The sequence below is a fragment of the Pan troglodytes genome, chromosome 5 (genome assembly GCF_028858775.2).
Source record: "Pan troglodytes isolate AG18354 chromosome 5, NHGRI_mPanTro3-v2.0_pri, whole genome shotgun sequence".
NCBI classification, from domain to species: Eukaryota; Metazoa; Chordata; class Mammalia; order Primates; family Hominidae; genus Pan; species Pan troglodytes.
In genome coordinates, this window is record NC_072403.2 from 153,753,215 (window position 1) to 153,762,222 (window position 9,008).

Genomic DNA, 9,008 nt, shown 5'->3' on the forward strand with positions numbered 1-9,008 from the left:
TTCAAACATTACAGCTTGACGAATACCATGAAAGAAGCAATTTTGGTACAGAACTCTGAAGAACTGCTCTCCCTACTCCCCAAAGATACTGCCAAATTCAGTTTTACCAGAGATGTAGGGTAAGAAATCTTGAGTGTTGGCACTTTTGCAGTCAGAAAAGATAAGTAGATCTCTATAGGACAATCTCCATATCCCAGGAAAGAAAAAAAAAAAAAAAAAAAAACATGGCACAGTCTAAGAGTTGCAATATAATCTATTTCTCTACAGCAAGGGTTAGCAAAGTGTTTTTGTAAAGGACCAAATAGTAAATATTTATATTTTGCAGCCCCAGAAGCAAAATTAAGGATACTATGTGGGAACTTGTATAAAAAAGAGAGAAAGCAGATGTTCACAAATACTTAATATTTTAATTAAAAATTGGAGTTATAGATACGAAAACTTGAACTTCATATTTTTACTTGTCATGAAGATTTTTTGCACTGATTTTCTCAAAAATTTGATAATGTTAAAACCATTCTTAGTCCACTGGCTGTACAAAAAAAGAGGCAATGGGCTAAATTTGGCTCTCGGGCTGCCGTTTGCTGACCCCTGCTCTGAAGCAAAATAAAAAACCCTGTATGACACAACCTATTATCCAAGATAAATTGAGTCTTGAAAGTGAAATATAGCAACAGGAAAAGAATAGCATGTGCAAAAGCCTTCTACAATTTTAAGAGCAGGTAGACACTGAACATTAGTTTAAAAAATTGAATCTTTTAATATTAATGAGAAGGCAATTCAAAAAAGGAAAGCAATTCTTATTTAAAAGCTGAATAATGGCTTAATTTTTAATTCCATTAGTGTTTAGAAAAATATGTAGTTGAGAGAAAGCCAGCAAACAAGAATAAATTTCTCAAAGTATAATGAGACGTCACTTAGAATCTAGTTTAAAATAAAAGCAAAATGCCTGCAAAAAAATCACCAAAGAAGCACTGCTGAATTTCATAACTGTTATGATTTGTTACAGTAATTATACATTTTAGACTGAAAATATAAAGAAGAAAAATTCAAATAACATGCCTTACAGTAAGACAATGAACTATATCATATGACATTCAGTTTTACACCATTGGTTATTGTGTGTGTTAGCTTAAGAAACTTATTTGCTACCTTAGAACTTTATAATATAGCTATATAGTTATTGTGTCTTTAAAATGAATGATATTTTGTTTCATTTCTGCAGTAGATTGGGCTTTAAGCCTTTGATCAGTAAGAGTCATTTATTATACCATCCTTTAGTATTAACTTTCAGATTTCATTTTTATTATTTACATTTATAACAAATTAAATTTTCCAAAAGCTGAAAAATCTGAAGACAGTCCAAACTTGAATTTGTTTCATTTCCTTTCAAACATAAGAATTAAAATCAATTCTTTATTCACATGTAATGATCTTAGAACATATAACAGGCCTTAAGTGAAGCAAACACTAATTCAAACTAGTACATTTGCAATCAGTTCACTTCAGAAACTTTGTTCTGTTTTCCTTCACAATTAATATGCTCTACATGTGATGTTTATCAGCTTTCTAAATTAATGCTTACCATGCGGAGAAGCATCTAGTGAATCAGGTCCATTAAATAATAACAGGGGAGGCATATTTGGCTTCACAACCTAGGCAGGACTAAGATATCCAGCAATATTCTTTCTCTACATGGGACCTTTCAAGGAAGTTACCAAATGCCAGTTTCTTTCTTCACTGCATGTCTTGTTCATTGGGAGAGCATATATTATTTCTCCACGTAGTAGAATACCAACTTGTACATCTGACTAGTGTTTTCCTCTAATTTTTCCAATCAGATGTTACACAAGATTAAAATCAATAATGTAAAAAACTTTAGAAAATAAAAATCATTTAATATTATAAACCACCAGAATAAGTAGGTCATCAATTAAAAGCATTCACTGGCTTAAGGTTAATAAACAGCTACTTTTAGCTGAATGCTTACCACATGCTAGGCACATGCTAGAAACCTTACATACCATATCCGTTAGATATTACTACCACAATTTTATAGATAAAGAACTCAAAGAAAGGGTAAGAGATTATTTTCAAATCCATACAGCTGATACAGTATGTGATACATTACAAATTTAAATCCAAGTCTAACTTACCCAGCAGTCCTTGTTTTTGTCCAGTATGCTATAATGCATTTGGCAAGCAAATCTTGAAATTACACCAGCACTTGCAGAAAATGACAGCCTAACACAATGACCAAAACAAAAGAAAACAAAATGAGAAGAATTTCTGGAAATAAGGACTAAAGGTGTGTCTTTTATTAGAAGGACGATGATGGAAAAATAAATTCATAGACTTTGTTCAAGTTGTGTGCTGCTAGATTAAAGGACTTGATTTGTCCTATTAAATTTTGACATCTAGAACTTTTGTTAGCATCAAAACATCACGTAGACATTAAATTCAAAGAAAGAATAAGAAAATGAATAATAAACATGAAAACAACTTAATAAAATGTAAAACAAACCTACAAAGGAGAGGACCAAAAATATCAGAAGTTGGTTATTTTTACAAAAATTTTAAGGAAGGCTAGTAAAGCCTAGATATTATAAACTAATTAGTACATTCTATATCTTCTACTGATTACACCTCTAGATAGAATTCAAAAAGCAACTACCTGAGGACTTTGAGTAATAAACAATAAAAAACAGATGGGAAATTAAAGTCAAACTTAAACACAGGCTCCTGGGACAGGGCTGAATTTACTATATTTCTTCTTTTCTTATTTAGAGGTGGTATTAATCACTCAATTTTGTTTTTCATTTTCAAACTTCTTTGGCTGCCATAGCATTTTCAATGAGTTTCAGAATCAAATTGTCCATTTCTATAAAAACACAATGTAGGATTTTCACTGGGGTTGTGTTTAATCTGTAGATCATTTTAGGGCAAACTGACATCTTAATAAGATTGAATATTCTGAACCATAAATCACCTTGCTAAACTCACTTATTAATCCCAGTAAATTTTGTTTGCAGATGTCATCAGATATATAGGCAATCATGTCGTCTCTGGATAAAGACAGCTTTATTCCTTCCTTTCCTATCTGCATACCTTCTGTTTTTTTTATTTTTTTCTTCCTTATTTTACTGGCTAGAACCTTCAGTACAAAGTTGAATAGAAGTAGTGAAAGCACATAGTCCTCTCTTTTTCCTGATCTTAAGGGGAAAGTTTTCAGACTTTCACCAATATGTGTGATGTTAACTATGTTTTTCATAAACATCTTTTATCAGCTCTATCATGTCTAGAAAATTTCATTATATTTATATTTTGCTGAGAGTTTATAACAGAAATGTATCTTGGATTTTATCAATTAATTTTTCTGTTTCTATTATGTTAATCACATAATTTTACTTTTTTTCGTTCTTGAGTTTGTTAATATGATTAATTATACAGATTGATTTTATATGCTTTGGTCATAATTATCTTTCTTCTGTATTATTTCATTGAATTTACCATATATTTTTTAATTTTGGCATACATATTTGTGACATATATTGACTTGTACTTTTCCTTTTAATGTCTGTCTGTTTAATATCAGGGTAATTTAGACCTTATACAGTCAGTTGGAAAGTATTCTCTTCAGTCACTGGAAAAATTGGTGTAGAATTATTATTTTGTACTGAAATGTTAGTAGGAATTTCCTAGTAATTTTCTTTGTGGGAAGGTATTTGACTACAAATTTAATTACTTTAACATACATACTTATAGCAGTAACATATACTACAAAATACTATCTAATGGTATATAATGGCATGTATGTATTCACCTTTATGAATACATAATATATACATAATATATATATGTAATTATATACTATAATATTTGAGATATACTATAATATTTGAGATATAATATTAGGTTACATACTCCTTTTTTTTTTGAGACAGAGTCTCACTCTGTCACCCAGGCTGGAGTGTTCACTGCAACCTCTGTCTTTCGGGTTCAAGAGATTCTCCTGCCTCAGTCTCCTGAGTAACTGTGATTACAGGTATCCGCCACCAAGCCCGGCTAATTTTTTTTTTTTTTTTTTTTTTTGTATTTTTAGTAGAGATGGGGTTTCACCATGTTGGCTGAGCTGGTCTCAAACTCCTGACCTCAAGTGCTCTGCCCACCTTGGCCTCCCAAAGTGCTGGAATTACAGACATGAGCCACCGTGCTTGGCCTAGGTTACCTATTCTTCTTGAGTGAACCATGATAGATTGTGCCTTTCAAAGAATTGTCCGTTTGATTCATGTTGCCACATTTATAAGTTATTAATTACTTTAAAATCATTTTAATATCTGTAGAGTCTATTGTGGTTTGCTGCACTTATCAACCATAATCTAGGTTTTAAGCCCCACATGCATTAGGTATCTGTCCTAATGCTATCCCTCGCCTTGCCCCCCAGTCCCCGACGGGTCCCGGTGTGTGTTGTTTCCCTCCCTGGTCCATGTGTTATCATTGTTCAACTCCCACTTATGAGTGAGAACATGTGGCGTTTGGTTTTTCTGTTCCTGTGTTAGTTTGCTGAGGATGATGGTTTCCAACTTCATGCATGTCCCTGCAAAAGACATGATCTCATTCCTTTTTATGGCTGCATAGTATTCCATGGTATATATGTACCACATTTTCTTTATCCAGCCTAGCATTGATGGGCATTTGGGTTGATTCAATGCTTTTTGTTATTGTAAATAGTGTTGCAATAAGCATATATGTGCATGTGTCTTTAAAGTAGAATGATTTCTATACCTTTGGGTATATACCCAGTAATGGGATTGCTGGGTCAAATGGTATTTCTGGCTCTAGATCCTTGAGGAATCACCACACTGTCTTCCACAATGGTTGAACTAATTTACATTCTCATCAAAAGTGTAAAATCATTCCTATTTCTCCACAGCCTCACCAGTATCTATTATTTCTTGACTTTTAGTAATCACCATTATGACTGGCATGAGATGGTATCTCTTTGTGTTTTTGATTTGCATTTATCTGATGATCAATGATGTTAAGCTTGTTTTCATATGTTTGTTAACTGCATAAATGTCTTCTTTTGAGAAGTGTCTGTTCATATCCTTTGCACACTTTTTGATGGGGTTGTTTTTTCTTGTAAATTTGTTTAAGTTCCTTGTAAATTGTGGATATTAGACCTTTGTAAGATGGGTAGATTGCAAACATTTTCTCCCATTCTATAGATTGCCTGTTCACTTTGATGATAGTTTCTTTTGCTGTGCAGAAGCTCTTTAGTTTAACTAGATCTCATGTGGCATTTTCCTCATAAAGATTTTGCCCATGCCTATGTCCTGAATGGTACTGCCTAGGTTTTCTTCTAGAGTTTTGTAGTTTTGGGTTTTACATTTAAATGACTTAGATATTCTAATTCTTAAGATATTTCAAAGTGGTAAAAAATGGATAGAGGAATAAAGTTAGCACATGAAACCCAAAAGGCAAGTGTCTTAGTTGCTTGTATAAAAAATTCAGACTCATATAAAACATGCAAGGAGTAATTAAGTTTCTAAGTCTGGAAATCTCAATCATTTTGGAATTAAATTTTTATACATTGTCAGACCTTAATTTTGATTATGGTCTTTCAGTTCTATTTTGTATATCTTATATTGTGTTTCCTAAGTTCTGTATTTCTCAGTATGTGAACTCCATTTGTATTAAAACAAATAGTTCAACTTTTTATAATATAAAAATGCAATATTATTGCCTATTAAACCTGTTCACAGTAGAATTATAAAAGCATTTATTTAAAGTTTTACAATTTTACCTGAAAGCATACATCTAAAATTTTAAGTATATTAATGTAAAAGAAATATGAACAAAGTAATTTCATATTTGACTGGACATATTGCGATCAGCAAGTAATATATTGCCGTAAGGGCATTAAATCCTGCAGATAAGAAAGGAAATATTAAATGGAAAACTTATGAATGAACAGTGCATAAATCTGGCTCTCAATCTTGTTTATATGTAGATTATCATAGACTATTTGATGAAGATAGTCAATTATTTTTGAATTTTTTGACCAAAACAATATTCTCAGTATACTAAATAGGTTTACTTTATATTGTATTTATCTTTGTTGCAACAAATAAGAAAATGAAAGAATATCCTTAAAATGAAAATAGACTAATAACTTTAGAATAAAATATGAACTTACATTACATTTCACAGGCTATTCAACTATTAAGAGACAGATTCAAAAGAAAGATTTCAGTCATGTGACTGAGAATCCTTATTCAAAGGATGAGAATGTCATTATTAAGAGGTTATATAACTGCAGAACAATAGGTATAAGGTAGTATAGCAAGAATGCAAAACTCTCAGATACGGGAGAGTTTTTCAATGAGGGTTAAATGGTAAGGACAGCACTTAATGAGAATTCTATGCCACAGGACTTACAGAATGTAGAAAACCAGTCAACCTCACAGATATGGCTACAGTGAAAAGTCAAGTTTCATTGAAGATACTGTACAGAATGCATTCCATTAATAAATTGATTATATAAGGTGTCTGTTTCAGGGAATAGGTTTTTTTTCATAGGCCATTAAAAAAAAGTAAGAGACTCTTTTACTTGCTATGTTAATACTTATAAATTAATGAATAAACATACCAATAAATATCTCATTTAATTCTTAAACATCACTCTAAAGAAAGTATTATTACATCATCTAAACTTCAAAAATGAGAAAACTGGGTCTTAAGGATTTTTGCTAAGTAACCTATCAAAGTTTGCATAACTAGTATGGGCAGAAGCCAAAAGCCACACTTGGGCAATGTGATTTCAAAGTGTTTTTATAAAGTATGTACTGTGCTGCTTCAGTATCTGAGGTATGGAATAACCAATAAACCTTGGACTTTTTCTAAACATCCCACTTCTACAAATGTAACCTAAGATCATATTAGCACTATTGACAACACAATTACACTATTCACACAAAACGAAGCATAAAATAAATCAAGGATTCCTGTATCTTTTTCTTTTTCATATGAAACTAAAATATGTTTTTCTGAATTTGTACTAAGCTCTAAACACAGGATTTCAAATATGATCTTCTTACAGTTCATTTTATTTAGTGTCAGACAACAATCTGTTCTGAAAATTATTCTATAATCAAATACATAGGTATCTTTCCAAGGAAAATTTTAAAGTAAAATTTAAACCTAGCACAATATGAAGTGCAGAAGATACAAATTTAAGAATATAATAACAGGGCTGAGCATGGTGGCTCACGCCTGTAATCTCAGCAATTTGGGAGGCTGAGGCAGGTAGATCACCTGAGGTCACAAATTCAAGACCAGCAGGGCCAACATGGTGAAACCCCATCTCTACTAAATACAAAAAATTATCCAGGCATGGTGGTGCATGCCTGTAATCCCAGCTACTTGGGAGGCTGAGGCAGGAGAATTGCTTCAACCCAGGAGGGGGAGGTTGCAGTGAGCCGAGATTGCACCATTGCACTCCAGCCTGGGCAGAGAGAGACTGGACAGAGCAAAACTCCATCTTAAAAAAAAAAAAAAAACTGTAATAACATTTAAAGAGGTTTTCAGAAAGACTATCACACCATAAATAGTGTTATTAAAAAGAAAGAATTAGCAACTACCGTAGGCTTTTTCCTAATTAAGCAGTTTTGCATTTATCTTCTGGGTCACATACAGAATAGAGGGAGAGTTCATTCCAGAGGATAAATGCACAAGCAAAGGGCTCCAGGTTATACAGGCACCTGTACCCAAGGATTTACAATGGGAAATTAGCAATGACAGGAAATTGTCTATTTCTTTAAAACTAAGTATGTCAAAGGGTCTTTCTGTGCCAATTGTTCCTGATAATACTAAAATTAAAATAGTAAGTATACCTGTAGAGTCATGTACTATACAAATGTAAAATTTTATTATTATATTAGGGAGTGCCTGCTCTTAATTATTAAAAGGTTATAACTGAATATGAAGTAAAGAAGCCTCGATGGTATCCTAATGTTGTTACATTACTAGAATGAATCTACTTTTGGCATGAAATAAATCATCTTTTCCAGGTTAAACGACATAAGTTTTATGGACAGAGGTGAATTAACAAAACAGGATTCTATCTTTATGTTATAAAATTCACTAGCATCTTTGTGCCCTAATTCACAGATGGCTTTTTAGCCTGTCGGCATCATTAAATAAATAAATGAATACATGTAAATAAATAAACAATCTCAATTTTATGCAAGTTGTCTTAATTCTTTCAACAAGTACTTATTCTTTAACATCTACTGTATGCCCACCCATCCATGTTAAGGGCACTTAAGTAATTTATAAAACTAGTGGATGCCTTATATTAAATTATTTACAACCATCCACAAGTCAGTTGCTGAATATATTTCTGAAGCCAACCTAACCAACTAGAGTATTCTGCTGAGCCCGAAGAAGAGCAAAGTCCTCTATTCAAAACAGAATTAAGTTATGCACTATCGCTATATAATTCAGTCAAAAAGTCTTGATATATATTTTCCCAACCAGAAAACATGTGAAAATGAGTTTGACTCTTTTCCCCTAACATTATGCAAATTTGAAAGGAAATGCAGTTATCTTTCATGTCATATTGATTATTTTTGGCTTTCACTGACTCTAACAAGGTAGACCAATGTGGGATTTCACACCTTGCTAGAAACAGCTTCTGCAAAACATGTTATTATTAGCTTCATCTGCAATTATAATGTCAACACCACATTTTGCCAGAATAGAAAGGGAGGCCAAGAAAAACAGAAACCATAAATGAGAAACAGCTTGGTCATGGATTCAGGTGCCAGCAATTTATTCAGTTTATTGGATTCAGGTTGCATCCCTGCTTTGTGAATAATTTCATTTTTCTTAAATACCCTTTATAAATGAACTGTTTGTTTAAAAAGATTTTTAAGTTTGGGAAATTCATTTTTAACAACTAATTAACAGATTTTGAGTACTCATTACTATCTAAAATACTGTTTATG